General features: G+C 48.1%; 1 protein-coding gene and 1 pseudogene across 5 annotated transcripts in view; one reads left to right on the forward strand and one right to left on the reverse strand.

Annotated features, from left to right (window-relative positions):
* LOC132675526 (uncharacterized) overlaps positions 1–22,346 on the reverse strand; it is a 38,117-nt gene that overhangs the window by 14,302 nt on the left and 1,469 nt on the right. For 2 of the 4 annotated variants that reach the window (XM_078438592.2, XM_078438591.2), the window contains exon 1: positions 1,654–2,376. The exons of 1 other annotated variant lie outside the window; for it this stretch is intronic. The gene's annotated coding sequence lies outside the window, so the exon portion shown is untranslated. Of the gene's footprint in view, positions 1–1,653; positions 2,377–22,346 lie in introns of those variants that run through there. One more of the 4 variants, XM_078438594.2, reaches the window with a different exon arrangement.
* LOC132691245 (uncharacterized) lies at positions 4,434–11,089 on the forward strand (annotated as a pseudogene). Its single transcript, XR_013552420.2, has 3 exons — positions 4,434–4,563; positions 5,114–7,653; positions 9,420–11,089. The product of XR_013552420.2 is annotated as an uncharacterized LOC132691245 (transcript).

Here is a 22,346-nt window from a genome sequence, read left to right on the forward strand (position 1 = left end):
AAACCCAAAGGGCTTATTGGAAAGATGGGGAGAACTTTGACTCTTCTCCCCAGGCCACCACAAGCCTGGTCAGCAAAGGTGGAGTGGCTCAGGGAGAGCACAAGCAAGTGCCCACAGCCCAACCTGGGTGCCAACAATTCTGAAAAAGAACACATAAAGAAAGGCAGGAGCTTTACTTGGTAAGGCCATGGGTGTGACGTCACCCAATATCATGTCCCAGTACAGGATTCTCTGGGCCCGTGAAGAGCCTCCACTCCTCCCAAGAGAGGTACATGGCCACACCCTTGAAGGTCACCAGGCCTTGCAGTGAGGAAGAGAGATGATCCTGCAGGGCAATGAGTGGACATCTTCAAGCCCTGGGCCTAAAACCCAGGGCATCTTGCCCTCTCCCTGGCAACCTCTCCCCTATAACACCTGCCAGACATACTAACTACCTTCAGCTTACCCTCTTCCCCAGGCCTCCATTTCTGAGGGGACACTAGTCTGCCAATATCAGCGCCTTCTCCTTCTCCCAACACCAACTGGCCACTGCTTTGGAGCCATTGCATCATGAAGCAGGAGGGCAGATAGACACCACCCAATCTGTTCATGTTGTATTTCCAGATGGTTCCCTGGGCATTCACCGCAATGTAACTTATGACCACAATAAGCCGCAGGTTCAACCTCCCCCCTAGGACCCCGGCACCAAGCTCTCCTCCCCCAATGTTCTGCCTCCCCTAGACAGACTCATCAGTTGTGACCGCTCCTTTCTTACACCTTTAGGTCCTCTTCTACCCAAGGGTTATGCCCTTGGATCCGCCCTCTCTCTCAAGGCTCCCCAGGCCACTCGGCTCATGGCAGCTAGTGACCCTGGAAATAACAGCCGGGATCCAATTTCAACCTCATCTTGCAACAAAATCTCCAGTGGCACCTAGACCTAGGGGCTGCCCTTGGCCCTTTGTTCAAAGCCTTCCCGCCTGCCACTGTCCTCTGCTCCATCTCTCAGCTACAAACACCTGGATTCCCAAACACTTCTGGCCCTCTTATACCTCTGCCTTTGTCTTAATCCTTTACCAGGTGTGTCCTTCCTGCTCCACCACAAGACAGTCCTTCAAGACCCACTCTGGCTGCACTGTCACTGTAGATAACACATCCTGGCCCCTGCACTTGCAGTAGATTGAACCATCATTCTATACTAGCAAACCTACAAGGCCCGCAGTCTCACTCTGGAGCCTCAGCAGTGTGCAGAACTTCCCTGGGCCCTTCCCCATCACATGCTCCCACAATTTGTCCACCTCAGGACTGGCACCTCCTAAGTGTCACCTAAGGCTGCCACTCTGGCCTAGGGCATCATTACATGTCTGGACTGTGGATGAAGGCTCCTCCCTGGCCTCCCTGCTTTTGCCCTGGCCCCTTAGTCTGTTCACACACTAGCCAAAGAAACCAGTTAACAGCAGAGTAAGAATAAAGGGCCAGCAATTAGTCTCCCTAAAGAAGGCCTAAATTGAAGCCTAAATTGTCCTATGAGGCTCTTTTCTCACAAGATTTAAGAAGGATTTGCGGTTCCCGATGGCTTGGCTCACCCTTACAAACAAGTCTCCGCACATCTCTGTCCCCACGCGTGAAAAACCCTTTCAGGCCCCACCCCACCCCCCTTTTGGCCAGCATACTGACCAGTAATCTGGAGCACGAAGGCACAAAATGAAAGTGACTCCCATCATCCCAGACAAGGAAATGAAAGCGGCAGGAATCCCAAGGTACACTCATCCGCTAACGCTGGGGCTCCAGGAACTTGGGGGTAGGACTGCCCGGCTTCGGCAAGGCGGACCCTTCACTCGCCAAAGACATCGGTAGCGGCGCTGGTCCCATGCCAACCCGTGGGGGGCCGGGGAGGAAGAGAGCGCGCGCGCACCCGCTGGGAGTGGCCCGCTGGAACAGCACCTCCTCCGCCCTCAGTCCCCCGTTACGGCTGGAGGACCCTGGGCTGCGGGCAGGCCCTCGGAACCTCGGTCTCCCGCGCATTATGGTGGAAACACGCTCAAGGCCCTTACTGGGAAGGTCTTGAGGGCTCTTGCGGCGGTCCCGGCGGACGCCCCACAGGGCCGCCCATTCTATCTCCGTCAACGCCGAGGCCCGAGGAGGCGGGGACGATCGCTCGCAGGCATCGCCCGTAGGCGCAAAGGCGCAAAAAGGAGCCCCACACCTTCCCCACTTGGAGCACCCCAGACCCTGGACGGTGGCGCCCTAGAGTCTCCTAAACGCGTCCTCAAACCAGGGATCGAGGCCTTTTTTCGCACAGGCGCACAACCAGCCAAAGAAAAACCTCAGGGCGACGTCGGATGTCCCGCCCTTGCCCAGAGCGGTGCACTCGGGTACGCCCCGCACGGCGCCAGCGCCTTCTGGGGAGTGTAGTTCACATCGCAAATCCTACTTCCGCGGGGACCGCAGTCCGCCCCCCCCCCCCCCCGCCTTGTCGTGTCACCATGACAACGACCAAGCGGCAACGCGTTTGAGGCTCGTCAGCGGTGTTGTCAGAGGGCCTGACGCCGAGACCACATTGGGTCCGTTGCGCCGGGTCCCCGTCCGGGTCCCCGTCCGAGGCAGCGCTGGTGGACTCTGCACGGGTAGGTGAAAGTTTCTTAAGCTTTCGCCTGGCCAGACTCAAGCCCCAGTGTCCAAGTCGCGAAACTGAGGCTGTCCGGCCTGGGGTCATTTTTATCCCCCCGGGTTGGGACAGTAGAGTGTGCGCATGGAGTGAAGCATGGAAGCTGTTCCAAGCAGAGATACCTGCATGTGCAAAGGCTTGGAGGCGACCCAGAGAGGAGGGCATTGGGGAAACTTCAAGACCTTTACTTCTACCAGAAAGCTCCAAGGGGAGAAGGGCTCATACTAGGCCTTTATCCTGAGGGACCTGGGAACTGAGAAGATGTGTGAATAGAAGAGGGACCTGATCTAAATTGGCAAGTATAACTTTAGCTTCCACGTGGAGAAGTGATAGGGTGCCAGATGAAGGTGGAGGTGGTTGGGGACACAGGAAGAAGGCAACTGCAACCAAGGAGGCCAGCGATGGTAGTCCAGGCGGCAGCCTGGACTAGGGTGGTGGTCGCAAAAGATGTGGGAGAAGTAGTCAGATTTTGAGTCTCTTCTGCAGGCAGAGACAGCTGTATTTGCTGATGGATCAAAGAGTGGTGAGAAAGAGATGAGAGGTCCAGAAGGACTCCAGGCTTTTAGACTGAGCAGTTGAAAGAATGGAACTGCCCTCCATAGAAATGGGAAAGGGGAAAGAGGAGCAGATTCCAGAGGAAAAGCAGGAGTTGGGATTGTGTCTGAGTTGCCTGGAAGATATCTGAGTGGAGAGGTGATGTGGGCAAGACTCAGAGATCTGGTTTTCTTGAGAAAGGTCTGGCTGGAAGTGTTCAAGGGTGATGGGTTGGTGGCTGTTCCTTTGCCTATTCCAGGCTCAGAGGAGCATGTGTGGGTTCATGGCTCTTTCCACCTTGAAAGCCAGCAGTGGCAACTTGAGTCTTTCTCACATTGCAGCACTCTTGACTCTCTCAATCTCTACTGCCTCTCTATTCCACTTTTAAAGACCTTTGTTATTATATTGTCCGCCCACCCCTCCCTCACCTCAGATAATACAGAATAATCTCCATATCTCAAGGTCAGAGCATAAGTAGGGGAGGGGCAGGGAGAAAGGGAAAGAGAGAGAATTTCAAGCAGGCATCACACTGTCAGCACAGAGCAGAGCCGGATGCCAGGCTGAATCCCAGGAACAGTGAGAACATGACCTGAACCGAGATCAAGAGTTGGACATTAAACCAACTGAGCCACCCAGGTGTCCCAAAGGTCAGCTGATTATTAATCTTAATTCCATATACCATTTAAGTTCCCCTTTGCCATGTAATATAACATATTTACATGTTCTGGAAATTAAGACCTGTACATCTTTGGGGTCAGTATATTCTGCCTACCACAATACATGAACATACTTAAAATTTTTTTGAACATTGCCTATATGGCTATTTGCTAAATCAAGGAAGAGTGCATTTTATATTTTGACAGATGTCAACAACGATTCTCTTGAGAAGCATCTCCAATTTGCCTTCCCCTGGCAGTGCTATGAAAGCCTTGGGATGATGATTATGATGATGATGATGATGATGATAAGAACAATAACAACAATAGCTCTCATTTATTTAGTAGCGTCAATCTTAAAAACAAAAGTTACTTAAAAATAAATAAATAAAACAGTTACTTTGCCAGCAAAAATGGGTTTATTTGGGATTAGCAGAGAATTGCAATTCTGAACATGCAAGCTACAGCAAAACCTTAGGCAAGTCTAACAAAGGAGAGGAATGTTATTTTATAAGAGGAAGGAGGAAGGTGGGAGGGGCTGTTTTGAAAGAAAGTCCATGGGAGAAAAGAATTCAGGGTGATGACAGTTTCTCATCGGTTGAGTTGCAGGGGCAGTTGATTTCTACTAGGAGATCCAATGTACATCTTTACTTGTTGGGGCCTGGAATTGATGATTCTTTCCTGTTGAAGATTCTTCTGTCGGCAATTCTTGACTTCCAGTGATACCAAGTGAGAGCTTTCCCTTGCACTCCATTTTAGTGAGGTTTCCCTTTACTAAGTGTCACAGCACCATGTACCTGGCCCTGTGCTAAGCACTTTTCATGTCACTTCTCTGAGGAAAGTTGTAGTATTTTCCAACTTTCACCACTGGATTTTGAGTTAGAGCTTATTCTGGGTGAGGATACCCAAGAGGGATTGTCAAAGCACAGAATGTTTAGGCTTGTCCCAGAATTTCTGATGAGGGGTTGGAGAAGGGACAAGAACTTGCATTTCTAGCAAGTTCCCCAGTGATGCTGATGCTAATGATCTGGGGACCACTGAATTAAAGACACATTTAATGTTACTAAAACTCTCCATGAAGGAGGTATTATCTTCATTTTACATCCTCAGAAAATGCAGAAGAGGTGTTCCCAGGGGCCCCTTCACAGTGCTGGTCCCTCCATGTTCAGAATGCAGGTCACGGGCGGGACATCTCTGAGGGAGGAAATCGAGAATGACCTCTTTAAGAGGAAGCTATGACACACCATTACCATTCTTAATCTCGGATTCCATTTCCCAGTGCCCCTCCACTGCCACTTGGGCGTTGCCCACGGAGAATTTGTCCGCGCCCCACTCCAGGCCAATGCGAGGCTGAAACTACACTAACCAGAAGGCCAAGGGGAATGGCGGCGAGCTATGGGCCAATCACAGAAGAAGGGCGACTTCCTGCGGCTCACGGGACTTCCGGCGCCTCCGTGGTGGGCGTTCATTTTGCTCTTGACAGGTCGTTATAAAGCGCCCTCGGGGACCTGAGCTCTGGGCGGGGGCTGCTTTCCAGGCGCCTCCTCGGGACCCAGCGTGGAAGACAGTAAGGAAGATGGGATCGGCTGCCGCGTTTCGTCCCCTCTGAGGCTCCGATTGCGACGGGCGGCGGGCGGGCACCTGGCCCAGTGGAGGTGTGGGGATCGGCCAACCTCTCAGGGCCTGCCCGGGTCCAATGGCGGCAGCGGCGGCGCTGGCGGACCCGGACCGGCATCCGCATAGTACGGGCCCACGATAGAGGGGAGTCTTCTGGACTCTTCTCCTCCGCCTTCGCCTTTCTTCCTTTGCTGCTAGGACCCTAGGATTACCCCAAGCCCGAGGTCCTGAGTCCTGGCCAGGGGTTATGTGGAAAGTTTCATAATTCTGGAATCCAATGGGACAAGGTGTGGAAAGCTGTCTCAGGGTTAGGGACCAGGATGTGAAAGGTTTCCTTCGTGTCTGGTGGACAAGAGTCAGGCCTGACACGGTAGCCTGAGCAGCTTGGTCTGTAATCCGAGGGTGGTGTGAGTCATGGAAGGTTTGGAGTAGAGGAGGAAGGTGATAGGACCCAGGTGTTCATAGGCTCCCTTTGGCTGCAGAGTGAAAAACAGACGTGGGGTAGGGAGTGAAGGTGAGGAGGCAGAAAGGGAGGCCCATAAGGATGCACCTTTGCCGGATCAGGTGAGTGATGGTGTCTTGGCTTGAGTGGTGACTGGAGTTGGGAGAAGTGGCTGGATTTGGATCTTTCAAGTCAGCCGGACTTTATGATGTGGATATCCAGGGATATCGCCATGGATTTTGGCCTCAGCTATGAGAAGATGGAATTGAAGGGCATCGACTGAGATGGGGAGGTTGCTGGGCGGAGCAGGTTTCAGGGAAGATCAAGAGGCAGATTTTGACCCTGGCAATGCCTTGCAGACTTCCAGGTGGAGGTACTGAAAGGGCAGCTGGACATGCAGGTCTAAGTTATGCCGAGGAATTCAGCTTGGAGACATCCAGTCAACAGTCAGCCTGTGAACTAAGGTGGAGCTGTTTCAGGTTTGGGAGGGGGCATCTTTAGCTTATGGTGAAGGATGTCCTACTGGGGCAGCTGAGGACTGGGTGGCTGGCCTGGGTACCTGGGCAGGGTTGGTGGATGTCACGAAGTCAGATGAAGGGAGGAACAGCCATGAGGGAAGGTGTGTGTGGGAGAGGAGGGTCCAAATAGTGACCAAGGTCCCTGGGACAGAGGCTGAGGCATACTGGAGATGCAAGTAGCATGATAGTGGGACCAGGGCTGATGTTTATTCACTTCTCTGTGGGCTCACCAACCTTCCTTGGCCACCCTCTTTGGGACCTGAGGGTTTCATTCAGGATGGCAGATTAGCTCAGTGGCAGTCAGCTGGGGATGTTTCAGGCCTAGGGTGGGAGGTGGTGGAGCTGGGCTTTGAATGTGCATTAGGAGGAGAGAGGAACACTGTGGTTGGTGAGAGGACAGCATGGAGAAAGGCAGAGACTTGGAGGTCCCAGAGATCTGTGTGGCCCACTCTGGGTAGCTGAGAGTTAAAGGTAGAAACTGAAGGAAAGGCTGGGTGCTACCTCCGGAAGTTGGAACTTTTGGAAGTCTGGCTCAGGATGTGATCCTGGTTGACTTTACCAAGTTAGGCACATTCTGGACACCATTTGCAGAGTAATATGTAGTGTGGCTGAGAGGATGGATGGCTCATGGGATGGTGGTGGGGTCTGGAGATGTGGGATACAAAGATGGATGTGTACATGCAGAGGGGGTATGAGTTCATGGACTGGGAGTCCTGGTAGCGGGGACCTATGGGAGATGAGCCCGTTTGGTTGTTCTGGGAGGCAGGATCTGGGAACCCAGGGGAATTGCCTAGTAGGAGGCAGTGGGGCCCCACATACTAGGCCCAGAGCTTGTGGCAACTTATCTGCCTGCCTACTGTGTGAAGGAGGACACCGTAATCAGTGGGATACAAGGAGACAGTGGCAGCCATGGCATTGGAGCTTAGGGAGAAGGATGACCTAGGAGTGTGTTGGCAGGAGTGATTTGGGGGTCAGAGACTAAACACCAGAAAGGTGGCAGCATGTGGGGTCACTGGCCTAGGCCTATATGGGTTCGTCTGTGTATTTGTTTTTGTTGTTAGTTTTTCTGCTGCCCTTTGGTCTGGTTGACTCAGCTGTCCTCCTCATCATGGCAGGGCTAGGGGACCTTTGAGGATGTGGCCATGTACTTCTCCTGGGAGGAGTGGGAGATCCTTGATGAAGCTCAGAGACATCTGTACTGCGATGTAACGCTTGAGAACTTGGTGCTTGTGGCCTCACTGGGTAAGGCCCTCCCATCCTCCTAGTTTCCTGTTCTAGGTTCTGTCCTTCCCCTTCTGACAGGAGCATCTCTGTCTTCCCACAGCTGAGCATGGGTATTGCTTCTTCCTCTGGACTATCTGCTGTGTGTGAGGAGCTGGGTCACGAGCACAGCCTACTCCTTTCCCTGAGGAGCCCCAATATCTGCTTCTGAAGCTTTCTGGAGAAAGGCTCAGGACTGAGGGTCTGGCTGGCTGCCCGAGTTTGTCCAGATCAGTGGCACTTCTGTGCCCAGGTTCTTCCCTCTTTTTATTTTTTTAAGTTTATTTATTTATTTTTGAAAGAGAGAGAGAGTGTGCGTTCAAGGGAGGGGCAGAGAGAGAGGGAGACGGAATCCCAAGAAGGCTCCGCACTGTCAGTGTACAGCCTGACATGGGACTTGATCTCACAAACTGAGAGATAATGACCTGAGCCAAAATCAAGAGTCAGACACTCAACCAACTGAGCCACCCAGGCACCCCCTCTTCCCTTTTTAAAAAATTTTTATTTTATTTTATTTTATTTTATTTTATTTATTTAACTTAAAAAAATTTTTTTTAACGTTTATTTATTTTTGAGACAGAGAGAGACAGAGCATGAACGGGGGAGGGGCAGAGAGAGAGGGAGACACAGAATCTGAAACGGGCTCCAGGCTCTGAGCTGTCAGCACAGAGCCCGACGCGGGGCCAAACTCACGGACCGTGAGATCATGACCTGAGCCAAAGTCAGACGCTTAACCGACTGAGCCACCCAGGCACCCCTTCCCTTTTTTTTAATATCAGACATTTCCGGAAGCCTGGCCATGTCATGGCCTATAGACAGTTGACATGGTTATTACTCATGGGAACCACTGTGAGATGCTCCTGAGAGACTTACTTTGTAACATTGAGTTTTCTTCCCAGTTGCAAAGATGACATGATCTCCCTTTGGTCGTTCTCAGGGTGGACTGCTCTTAGCGGGGCCAGCTACTTACCGACCTTATCTTTTTCCCAGGACTTGCAACTTCCAAGTCCTATGTGGTTGCTCACCTGGAACAGGGCAAAGAACCCTGAGAGCCTGACAGGGTGGACGTATCTCCATACACTGCAAGAGAGGCCGGGACGGGGTCTGGCTCTAGTGAGTGGGAGCTGGAGCAAAGGTTTCATTGGGGTATACTCGGCACCTGCCCTGTATCCACTAGTGTTTGTTGCCGGAGCCAGTAGCCCTACCTTATTCCACCTTCCTTCTTCATTTTAGACACCACAGTCTTGCCATTTCTACTTTGTCCCCGGGCCCTGGGTGGTGGATGACTCCACTGGTCTGCTCTGTGTCTTCCTTATTCCCCTCCACTCCCCCCTTTACGGGGGTGTCCCACATTAGCCCACAGTCAATGTATTATGAGATGTGCACATATCCTCATAAAGACTTTAAGCAGCAGATGCCTGGTTGCAGCTGGATTTTCCTGGGCTTATGCTCACCACTCTGTCCCCTTTTCCTAGAGATCTGGAGCCTGTCTGTATTGGGTCCTGATGAAAGCCGAGGAGTTGCGGTCTCTGCCCCTCCTCCCAGCCTGAACCCCACCCCTGTGTTCTCATGTGTTGAGTGTTCGCCTTCGGTGGCCCTCCTGGGCCCAGTCCTGAACCACAAGCTCTACCTCATCCTGACTTGATCCTACAGACTCCTTCCTGAGTTTGTCAGATCCACATCTGTAAAGGGGCTGCCCCCTCCCAACAAAGCCTACATACACTTCACCAGCATTTCTCTGCTTTCAGGTTGTTGGTATGGAATGAAAAAGCCCCTCTTGAACAGTGTGTTTCTGTAGGAGTGTTTCAGTTCAGAACCCCTGAGGCAGGTCCTTCCACCCAGAACGACACGTGTGGCCTTCCACCCACTTGTGACATGTGTGGCCTGGTCTTGAAAGGCGTATTATACCTGGCTAAGCATCAGGCAATACACCCTAGGCAGAAGCCATACAAATGTGAGACATGTGGGAGAGGCTTCTGGCTCAGTACAAACTCTCACCGGCACCAGAAGGAGCACAGTGAAGAAAAACTCTTCACATGCAGGCAGGACCTCCTCCAGCATCAGACCACTCACACCACGGGGAAGCTGAACAGGAGCCCCGCACGCAAGGAGGCCTTCTAACCCAGCACCAGTTGCCAGCAGCAGCAGGCAGTCCATGCCACACAGAAGCCCTTCAAGTGCAGCAACTGTGGGGGAGCCTTTCTGAAGGCCTTTATGCTCCTTGACCGCCTGATAACTCACTCCAAAGAAAGACCCTTCAGATGGCCAACAAGAAATGCCCCTAAAGAGGACTCAACCTTTGTTCATCACAAAAAAAACCACAATGGAGAAACATCCCATGTGTGTAAGGAATGTGGGAAGGCCTTCGGCCAGCTTTTAAAACTGAGGACACATCAGAAAGTTCATACTGGAAAAATGCATCACAGTTGCAGTGAATGTGGGAAAGCCTTCACCGGAAACACTCACTTGTTCAGCACCAGAGAGTTCACACTGGAGAACGGCCTTATGGATGTGGCTACCGCGGGAAGGCCTTCACTCGCAGCTTCCATGTTTTTCGGCACCAGAAAGTTCACAACACAGAAAGACCTTAGGAGTGTAGACAGTGCCGGCGAGTCTTTAGCTGTGTTGCCGATTTTGTTGAGCACGAGAAAATACACACGGGGGAAAGGCCTTGTGAGTGCAAAGGATGTGGGAAAGCCTTCGTTAACAGCTCTCATCTTGTTCGGCACCAGAAAGTTCACAACACAGAAACGCCTTTTGAGTGCAGTGAATGTGGAAAAGCTTTCCGGCAAACCTCCAAACTTATTCTGCACCAAAGGAGTCATGCTGGAGAAAGACCTTATAAATGCAACCAATGTGGGAAAGCCTTCAGTTGCCCCTCCAACCTTGTTCCACACCAGCGAATTCACACTGGAGAAAAGCCTTATGAGTGTTCGGAATGTGGGAAAGCCTTCAGTCAAAGCTCTGCCTTCATTCAGCACGAGAAGGTTCACACTAGAGAAAGGCCTTATAAGTGTAGTGAATGTGGAAAAGCCTTCAGCTATAGCTCTAACCTTGTTAAACACCAGAAAGTTCACACTGGAAAAAGGCCTTATGAGTGCAGTCAGTGTGGGAAAGCTTTCAGTGAAAGCTCCATCCTCAGTCAGCAACAGAGAGTTCACACTGGAGAAAAGCCTTATGAGTGTAACAAACTCGGAAAAAGCTTTCCGCTACAGCTCAAACCTCTCTAAACACCAGAAGGGTCATATTGGAAAAGAGCCTTTGGAGTGCAGTGGACATAGGAAAGCCTTCAGCCAGAGCGCTAGCCTCACTCAGTACCAGAAAGGTCACACCAAAGAAAACACTTAGGAGTGTGGCAAATGTGGAAAACCACTAACTAGCTGGGGCTTTCACCTTGCTCACCTCAAAAGGATTCACTCCTAAGTGAAGTGAAGGATTTCACTCCTAAGAAAGCTTCTGTGAAAGGAACCTTTGTAAAGAAGCCATAAGCCGAAAATTGAACCTTGAATATCCTAATACCCCTACCAGGAGATTGCCAGATACATGGAAGCTTTCAGGAGCTTCACCACACTTTCTAACCTGTCCAGGTGCTTTGCCAGATTACGTCACTGCCAGATGCCATCTCACTTCTGCCAGCCAGCAGATCTTCCCACAGCGTGTAACTATCATGTCAACGTACTCAGGGAAGGCTGATCTTGTGCTCTCTCATTCCCCGGAGGGAGACATGAGTGATGGAAGCTATCTGGGGGTGGCCTCATTTTCCATCTCTGCCCTGTCTCTAGTAGTTCAGGCACAGTCCTGACCTTGTTCTCCCCAGGAGGATCTGACCTGGAGTGTGAGGACTTGCAGAAGAAGTTTCCCTTTTATTGTGGCTATTGTTGAGTCTACAGATGGTGCCCGCAATGCAATTGTCCAGTATCCAAATCACCCAACCCTGGAACTGCCTGCCTCCAGAGTGTGTGGTAATAAAGGCCTTACTATTGAAGCCATCTTTAATACTGGGACTCCATCCATTGTGTGTGTGGGAAATGGAGAACGAACTGGGCTCTAACAGGATAAAAAAGGAGGTCTTTTGGGAGGCCTCAACTTGAACAGTGGGATGGCAAGGAATAGATTGCAGTCTAGGCCCAAGGGCTTCCGGGACAGGCTGAAAGTCTCTGGGTCAAATCTTGTGTCCTGGATGCCAGGACAACCTGTAAGACCCAGAGCTTTGGACATTCGCCAGTACTTCCTGGGCAGCAGGGGTTGGGTACCTTGTTCCTGGGAATGTCCCACATTCTCCAGTAGAATTGAGGGGCTACTGTCCAGGAGTAAGGCCCCTGATGTCCAAAATCTGTAGGTAGGTATCACTGCACGTAAGATCTTCAGGAGGCAGGTAGAACCTGTTTCAGTGGGCACAGAAACACTGGTTTTGAGGTCAGGGACACTGACAAACAGAGGAGATAATGGCTGGTGCTATGCCTGGGCTACATCACACCCACTCACAAGAACTGGTTGTGTTCAACTCAACATTTAGTTAAGTTCAATCAGCCATGGTGGAATTTATACCACAAAAGATGAAGAAACAACAGCTCTTTGAAAACAAACAAACAAAAAGCAACTGAAAAAAACCTGATTTGAATTGTCTGCCAAGTTTGTTGACAGTGACTTTGGCCATAGGAGAGACTCTGCTCTGCAGGTCTTAGGAAGTCCTGCATATTCTCATCTTATCCTCTAGAACAAAGGACATAACAGTGGTATGTTGCTCACTACCTGAGCAAATGGTGGTGTAGATTCCTGTAGCCTTCCTGCACTGGTCACTTCAAGGCCCTTACTGCACAGGTAGGAACCCTGGGCCTGAGAAAAGGGAGATCTTGTAGTTCAGGACTTTTGTAGCCCAGCCAATATTCCAGGTGAGTGTAGTGTGCATGATCTTCATCATCTGCTATTTTTTGCTGCCACTGAAGCAGGGCTGTCCCCGGGTACAGGAGTCAGAGACAATGGAATCAATATATGCTTGCCCCCATTTTCTGGTTTTCCAAGAGGAGTGAGGGAACCATATGTTTATGTGAAGCCTTTTGATTTCATAAATGTTGAAAGCTGCTTTACAAAACTTATAGGTATATATGCAACCGATATATATGGGCTGCATATCTCCTGGTTCAATACTTTCAAGTATCAGAAAATAAACGAACCAAGCTGTCTGGAGCCCCAGGACCCCAAGACATGAAGGCTTTTGGTGCAGTGTTTACCTGAGAACATGTGGCAGGGGCAATGGTACTGCTGTTGCCACTCCACTTAGGATCCTCCAGTTCCCTGAAGCTGACCATATGAGGGATGGCAGGGTCCCAGGCATGTGGCAGGTCTGCCTAAGTGCTCCCCACATCCCAAGGTATGGCACTCCTGGACCTTCTGGGTATAATAATTGCCTTATGTTTTCTTGTTTAAGTTTTATTTTATTTATTTTGAGAGACAGAGCATATGCAAGCAGGGGAGGGGCAGAGAGAGTGGGAGAGAATCCCAAGCAGGCTCTGTGCTGTCAGCGCACAGCCAAATGTGGGGCTCAATCTCACAAACTGCAGAGATCATGACCTGAGCCCAAATCGAGAGTCAGACACAACCGACTGAGTCACCCAGGTGCCCCAATAATTGCTTTCTATTAACATGGGGGCTTGGGGTTAGAACTAAAGCCCATTTGAACCTTGAGGCCTCAGGCTTCCAAGCAAAGGGATCGTGGGTCATCAAGAGCTCAACTCCTTGAACCCATGTTTTAGCTATGGTTAGACAGACCTCATAACAGTGCTCCCAATGCATGAATGAAGTCTTTTACCTGCCTTCTAGTCTCCTCACCACGGCTCTCTGTAGATCAGCCAACTTATTGGAACCTTAATATTTCCCTGGTGGTGCCAGAACATAGCAAACAAAGGCCTGTTGGTTCTGAGAGTTTGATCTCCCCAGAGGACCAATTTACGTGGAGCTCAAAGTCTCCCCATCGTGATGAAGTACCCAGGGATCCTTGGTCTGCTCAGGCTCTCCCTCCTGGGTGTAACAACTGCCTTCTGCCAACATGGAAGGGCTCCTTGGGATTAGAGTTAATGTTCAGCTGAGCCATGTGGAGCCCACACCTGCAAGCAACATAGGACAGACATTTGTCATCAGAACTCAATCCCTTTTCCTGAATGGTCACCTAGGTGTGTGTCTTGTAAAACGAAGTCTTTTGGCAAAGAGTCCTTGATTTGGTGAAGTAGTCCCAATCTGAATCTGACTTTTGCTCTCCCCATCAGGGCTCTGTGCAAGGCAGCTGGCCTACTGTGTGTGTGTGTGTGTGTGTGTGTGTGTGTGTGTGTGTGTATGCGTATGCGTGTCTGTGTCTGTGGAGCTGTGTGTGTGCATGCACGTGCATGTGCCGGAACATCTAAAACAAAGCCCTCATGGCTCTGAGCACTTATGAACTGGGCTACTAATGTTCATCTTAACTCTACAGGAAGGCTGTCCTTTGAACCAGCCACAGAAGAAGGAAGTATTGAGAGATGGTCAGAAGCAGCCCTTCTGACATCATTTGAGCCCCCAGATCCACTCAGTGCCTGAAACCAGGTATCAAGTGGATTTTAGGGTTTCATGTACCAAAACAAACCAAGACAATTCAATAGGAAAAAGGTAATCTTTTCAACCAATAGTGCTAGAACAACTGAATTGCCATATGTAACAACAACAAACCTGTAAGCTTACCTCAAGTCATATGCAAAAGTTAACTCAAAATTGATCATAGATGTAAGCATAAAACTCATAACAATAAAAAATCTAGAAGAAAGCATAGTGATCTTGGATTTGGTGGATTTATTTTCTTTTCTTTAGTAGCAGGCAAAAGTTTATTACAGGATAAGATCAGAAAGGAAGAATCATAGGAAAGCTCTCTTTACAGAAAGGGGACATTCGAAAGTGAATGCCCGAGAACTATAGGCAAAGGTCCTTGTATTAAAAGGTTTTGGTCAGCCCTCAGATTTAGTGTATTCCTTACAAAAAGCATGAGAAGAAAAAGATAAATCAGTTGGACTTAATAAAAATTTTTAACTTTTGCTTTTTTTTAAAATGTTTATTTTTGAGAGAGAAACACAGAATGAGAGTAGGGGAGGGGCAGAGACAGGGAGACACAGAATCTGAAGCAGGCTCCAGGCTCCAAGCTGTCAGCACAGAGCCCAACATGGGGCTCAAACCCACGACCGTGAGATCATGACCTGAGCCAAAGTCAGAAGCTTAAACCAACTGAGCCATCCAGGCGCCCAAACTTTTGCTTCTCAATAGTCATTTCAACAAAATGAAAATGCAATCCATAGACTGGAAGAACTATCTGCAAAACAAATCCTAACAAGGGATGTGAATCTAGAACCTATGAGGAACACTTACAAAAGACAACCTAATTTTTAAAAAAATGGTCAGTGACTTGAACACTCACTTCACTAAAGAAGACATATGAGGGGTGCCTGGGTTGCTCAGTTAAGTGTCTGTCTTTTGATTTCAACTCAGGTCATGATCTCACAGGTGTGGGATCAAGCCCCATGTAGGGCTCCATGCTGACAGCATGGAGCCTTCTTGGGATTCTCTCTCTTCCTCTCTCTCTGCTCCTCCCCCACTTGAGTTTTTTTTCTCTCTCTCTCTCAAAATAAATATTAAAAAAGTTATCATAGAATGGACCATAAATGGAAATGTAAGAGCTAAAACTATAAAGCTAATAGGAGAAAAATTTTGACTGAGTTAGGCAAATAATTTTTTAGATATGAACCAGAAGACAAAACATAAAAGGAGAAACTAACAAATTAGACTTCATCACAATGTAAAATATTGCTTTTCAAGGGGCACCTGGCTGGCTCAGTCAGTAGAGTATGCTATTCTTGATGTCAGGGTTGTGACTTCAAGCCCCATGTTGGGCATAGAGTTTACATTTAAAAAATAAATAAAAAATAAAATATTGCTCTTCAAAAGATGTCATTATGAAAATTAAAACAAGGGGCACCTAGGTGGCTCAGTTGGTTAAGTGTCTGACTTTGGCTCAGGTCATGATCTTGCAGTTCATGAGTTCGAGCCCCATGTCAGGCTCTGTGCTGATGGCTCAGAGCCTGGAGCCTGCTCTGGATTCTGTGTCTCCCTCTCTCTGTCCCTCCCCTGCTCATGCTCTTTCTCTCTCTCTCAAAAATAAATAAACATTAAAAAAAAATTAAAACAAGCTACAGGCCGAGATGAAACACCTGTACATATATATGGAGTCTTAATACAGAATATATAAAGAATTTGAACAATTCAATAAGAAGACAACCCAAGTAGGGGCACCTGGGTGGCTCAGTTGGTTAAGAGTCCAACTTCAGCTCAGGTCATGATCTTGTCGTCCGTGAGTCTGGGCCCCAGGTCGGGCTCTGTGCTGACAGCTCAGAGCCTGGAGCCTGTTTCAGATTCTGTGTCTCCCTCTCTCTCTGCCCCTCCCCTGCTCATGCTCTGTCTCTCTGTCTCTGAAAAATGAATAAACCATCAAAAAAAAATGAAAAAAAAAAAAAAAAAAGACAACCCAAGTAAAAATGAGCAAAAAGATTTGAGTAGACATTTTATCAAAGAAGATAAACAGTTAATAAGCACAAGAAAAGATGCCTGACATCATTATTCATTAGGAGAATATACATTAAAATCCCCTTGAGACTATTATTTGATGGGCACAGAGTTTCAGTTTATAATAATGAAAAAGTTGTAGAGATGTTTAGGAGTGATAGTTGTAGAACTGTGTGTTTACTTAATGTCATTGAACTATACACCTAAAAATAGAAGTTTTAGGGGCACCTGGGTGGCTCAGTTAAGTGTCCAACTTCAGCTCAGGTCATGATCTCGAGATTTGTGGGTTTGAGCCCCGAATTGGGCTCCACACTGATAGTGCAGAATCTGCTTGAGATTCTCTCCTCTCTCTGCCCCTCCCCCACTCACACTTTCTCTCACTCTCAAAATAAATAACACTTAAAAAATAGAAGTTTTGTGTATATTTTACCACAATTTAAAAAAATCCATTGAGATACCACTTCACGCTAGTATGGCAACACCAAGTATTGGCAGGGAGGTGGAGAAAAAGGAACGGTTCTACAGTGCTGGTGGGAATATAAAATAGTAGAGACGCTTTGGAAAAATTTGGCAGTAAAGAGTTAAACGTGAACTTCACTCAGCAGTTCCACTCCTAGAAACTGTCAGGCAGAAAGACCTTCCTCTGCTCTATAATCCTTCTAAATGGACTTAGAACCAAATGGACATGAGACAGATTAACAGGAGAAAATAATATTTAATGAGTGCATATACAGGGAATCCACAGACATGAAATTCCAAAGACAATGGGGCACATGAAGCTCACATGAGCTGAGGAGAGGGGCAGAGGTCTGAGGATATGAAAAGGAGAAAGCTTTTAGCAAGAAGGTGAAAGATGTCTAGAAACACAAGTTTGCTCTATGAGGCAGATAAATTCCTTAGGCAAAGGGAAGTGTCTGTTAATAGCTCTCTTCCTATTACAGGTTCTCCTTCCAATGTAAATTAGACAGTTGTGGGAAAGGCAGAGAGCTTTTCCTGCATCTGCTGGGTTTTGATTACTTAAAAAAAAAAATTATTTATTTTGAGAGAGAGAGAGAAGCAGAGAGACAATCCCAAGCAGGCCCTGCGCTGCCAGTGCAGAACCCGATGTGGGAGTTGAATTCCCCAACTATGAGATCACAACCCAAGCAGAAATAAAAAGTTGGACGCTTAAGTGACTTAGCTACCCAGGCGCCCCTAACTCAAAATAATCTTTATGCTGAAGAGGCCCATCTTGGGGCAGCCTGCCCTCAGCCCCTACAGAATCTACCCAAGCAACATGAAAACATACATCTACAGAAAGACTTGTAAGCAAATATGCCTAGCAGCATTATTTGTAACGGCCAAGAACTGTTGTCTATCAATTAATGACAATAAAATGTGGTATATCCATACAAGGGAATATTATTCAGCAATAAAATGGAATAAAATACTGATATATAACATAACATGAATAAACCTCAAGAACAGACTAAGCCAGTTAGGCACCCCCAGAATAAAGTTTAAAAAGCAAAAACAAACAAACAAAAAACAACAAAAAACCAAAAAACAAAACCCTCAACAACATTATGCTAAGTGATAGAAATGACACACAAAGGGATATATATTATATGATTCCATTGATACCAAATATCAGGAAAGGCAAAAGTATAGAGATATAACATGGATTAGTGGTTGCCAGGGGCTGAGGATGGGAGTGGTTTTGGCTATATAAGTGTCCAGGGGCACCTACGTGGCTCACTTGGTTAGGTGTCCTACTCTTGATTTTGGCTCAAGTCATGATCTCGTGGATTTGTGAGTTCAAGCCCCACATGGGGTTCTATGCTGACAGCATGGAGCCTGCTTGGGATACTCTCTCTCTCTGCTCTTCCTCGGCTCATGCTCTCTCTCTCCCTCTCTCAAATTAAATAAACTTAAAAAAAAAAAAGTGTCCAACCGCACATTTTGAGGCAATGGGAATGGGGTGAGATAATAATGGTTGTACAACTCTATAATTTTACTAAAAATCATTAATTATGCAATTATAATGGATGTATTCTATAATATGTAAATTATACTTCAATAAAGCCATTTAACAAAAAGGCTATGGGCTGTTCTTTCTCACAGTCCTGGAGTTCCTGACCACATGGTGATGACCAAAAGTATCTAGCCCACTAAGAGATGACAGGAATGCATAAAAAATATGTTGACTACAGCTGTGGAAGATATACAGATCTACACCTGAACACTTTTTTTTTTTTTTTAATGTTCATCAATTTTTGAGAGAGAGACAGAGCATGAGCAGGGGAGGGGCAGAGAGAGAAAGGAGACACAGAATCCGAAGCAGGCTCCAGGCTCTGAGCTGTCAGGACAGGCCTGACACAGGGCTCAAACCCACAAACCGCAATATCATGACCTGAGCCAAAGTCAGACACTTAACTGACTGAGCCACTCAGGCGCCCCAACACCTGCACACCTCAATCCTGCAAAGGCCCAGACATCAAAACAGTTCACCAGGCTCCCCACACCTTATTTCCTCACACTCAGTATTCTTTACCCATTTACAGTACTCAATTCATCCTTGTACAAACACAAGTGGATGATATATTACCGGGGTCTGGCCTTCAGAGTGCTTCCTTTCACCACTGCTGGGTGGAAGAGACATTTCCTAAAACACAGACCATTATCTTGCTTCTTCCAGACTGTTGACTGGCTTTTCCAGGCGAACTCCAGTGAGAAGCTTCAGAACACAGAGGCTTTCATTCTTTGTCAGAGAACATGGGGTAGAAATGCAAATTGGGTCACATCTGGTCAGAAATGCTCCATGCCTTACTGTTGTGCCCTGTCAGGTGCTATAGGGAACATGATAACCAGTCTGAGAACTCTGTTCTGTTTCCAATTCACTCCCGATAAACAGGACTCCAATATCAAAGGTAATTAATTGGTGATGTATTAAGTATCAAATGGTGCAGAGCAGTCTGAAGTCATGGTACCAGAGCTGGGTAATGATAGCAACGCATATAAACTATGTTATGAGTACCTGGAGAAACTCAATGAAGACATCATGGATGTCAAAGGCAGATTTCACAAGGTCCATAAACAATGGGAAAACTTCCCTAGAAGCCCTCCAGAAACTATCTTATCAGGCCCCTTGCTCAGAGCAAGAGTCATGTCCATGCCAAACTCAGTCATGGGTGAGCAGTAGGACATCACTTCAATGGGTGCAGGGCCACCACCATCCCTCCAGAGGAGGGCAAGCAGGGAACAGGGGCTGCTTACACTGAGTAATAGATGACCATCAAACACAGAAGGACATTTTCCATAGCACCCAGCGGTGTGACAGCTGGTCACAAAGTACAGTATGGCCCCTATAGGGGCCCCTACAGGGCATTCGTGGAGTTATCTCTGCAGGTAGAAGTTCTGGGGCGCCAGGTGGATCAGTCGGTTGAACAGCCGACTCTTGATTTCAGCTCAGGTCATGATCTCATGGTTGTGGGTTCGAGCCCCACATCAGGCTCTGTGCTCACAGCGCAGAGTCTGCTTTGGATCCTCTGTCTCCCTCTTTCTCTGCCCCTCCCCCCTCTCAGAAATAAATAAGTGTTAAAAAATTAAAAAAAAAAAAAACTTCTATACAAGGTACAACTTGTGGCTGAAGGCTATTTGTATACGGTATTTTTCAAGTGTTAATTCTTTTATATTGAATGAAGTTTTTAAAACATCATTTAAAAGAAAATGTTAAAAAAAAAAGGGGGGGGCGGGGGCAGCTGAAGACTTTACTAAATTCACTGCTCCTAAAATGGCTTTTCACTAGTGAAGGTTTTGTGCTGGTTGGTGGGCAGGAGCTGTGGCTGAGTCTCCCATACCAGCTGTACACACAGGAGCTTTCTCCAGTGTGAATATTTCTATGCAGGACCCAGCAGGAGCTGCTTTGCTCTCCTACTCACTACACTCACAATGCAGTAACCTGCTGCTGCAAAACTTGATTAAATCTGGGCAAGGAGGCTATCCAACACCAGCTGCACTCATTATGCCTTTCTCCAGTGGGGACTGTGTGAAAGAGGTTCAATTTTCCTGAGAGCTTTCAGGTGGTTACTGCATTTGTACAACTGTTCTCTGGCATGAATCTTTTGGTGCTAACAGGAATGGAGCTCTGAATGCAGATGCCCACATTCTCGGCACTTGACTCCTTTGGTGCAAGGGGAAATGCAAAAGTTTGCTCAAGACTGGGCCACACTCCCTGCCTTAATGAGTGTTTTCTAAGGGGCAAACATTCTCATTCTCAAAAGGAATAGAGCTCTGGCTGGAGGCTTTCTCACATTACAAAAATCATGACATTTGAAGACATGAATGTACTTCTGCTTTCTCAGAATGGAGACAAAGGTGAAGGCCTTCCCATCTTCCCAATGTACTTGGGATTTTTTTCCCATTCTGAAAATTAAAAAAAATTTTTTTTTAATGTTTTACTTATTTTTGAGAGAGAGACAGAGTGCGAGTAGGAGCGGGGCAGAAAAAGAGGGAGACACAGAATCTGAAGCAGGCTCCAGCCTGCGGGGCTCCAGCACAGAGCCTGACATAGGGGCTTGAACCCATGAACCATGAGATCATGACCTGAGCTGTAGTCGGCCGCTCCATCGACTGAGCCACCCAGGTGCCCCCCATTCTGGTATTTTTTATTGATTGAACACCTCTCCATATACCATGTGTTTACTGGGTGTCTCTTCAGTGTCAGTTCTCTGTGAGTTCTGCAAAAGGGCCTCAGTGTCTGGTGACAGGCAGGTGCCAAGCAGTGAGGGTGGTCCAGCCACTGACATTATATCCACCTTCCTTAGAGGAAGCAAGCAGTCCCATGAAGAAATAAATTTTCTTTTTCCTTAAAAAATTTTTTGAGAGAGAGAGAGAGAGAGAGAGAGAGAGAGAGAGAGAGAGAATATCTCAAGCAGGCTCCACACTCAGCATGGACCCAGATGGGGGCTTGATCCCATGACCCTGGGATCATGACCTGGGCTGAAATCAAGAGTTGGACATTCAACTGACTGAGCTACCCAGGCACCCTTTCAAGAACTACTTAAGGATACGTATCAGCTCAGAACATGTCAAGGGGAGGCCAATGGTGGAGCATCTGACCATAAAAGGGGAGAAGGCGAAAGGCCGAGAGGAAAAGGATACAGAGGGATCAGCCAGGAAATATGAGTCAAGGGAAAGTAGAATGAAGTCCCAGAATGACAGAAAAGAGGCATGGCTGCTCACTTTGGCACCAGGGTAAGAGAGGGCACAGGCCAGGTACCAGGTGAGAGACAAGCCCGCTGCCACAGGCCCTCCCCTACCAGTCTTGCACTGACCAGGACTGGTCCTCCATGGGCCTCTCTGGTCATGGACTGATTCAAGCTGCCCTGTCCAGGTCTCCTGGCCATGTTCACCTTGGGTGACCACATTGATGGTAGTGCAGGCAGTCATTCTTATGGGGGGTCAAGTGGCTTGTGAGAGGCCAGCCCCAGGTCTGTCATGATTCACCCATGACAGACTGAGGTGGATAAGGATCACTTATGCATCTGGAGAACTGAACCTCACAAAATGAACAACCAGGAAAGATCTCAGGGGAAAGGTGCATTGTCCCCACAATCAGTGATCATGTCTGTGTCCATGTGCCATCACAGGGGCTGACAAGGGGCAGCCGGCAGAAAACCTGCTGGAATGAGGAAGTGTGACAGAGGAGAAAGAAAAGCAACACACCTCGACTGGGTCACTTGGCCAGATAATAACCAAGCTGGATGTGATCTGCTATGCAAGTTGTGATACTTTTGACCCTTGACCTAAAAGATACTGGAGTTGTTTACACAGCAGTCTGGGAGAAGATGTATCAAGACATGGGCCAGCACCAGGACCAGCCGCATATCCCATGGGGAACACAGTGGCCTAACCTGGTGAGGACAGCACCATGTCATGGTAGTAGCCCTACTGTGTCTCATCAAGGAGCCCCACTTTTTCTGAAAGCAGTATATGACCTTCTTAAAAGTCACTGGGCCTTGCTATAGCAGGCCAGGGAGCAGATAGATGCAACCCAAGCACTGGGCATGGGACCTGGGACCCCAGTCTCTGTCCTGCGGCCACCTCCCTTTATGTCTCCC

The sequence above is a fragment of the Panthera onca genome, chromosome E2 (assembly GCF_046562875.1).
Source record: "Panthera onca isolate mPanOnc1 chromosome E2, mPanOnc1 haplotype 2, whole genome shotgun sequence".
NCBI lineage: Eukaryota > Metazoa > Chordata > Mammalia > Carnivora > Felidae > Panthera > Panthera onca.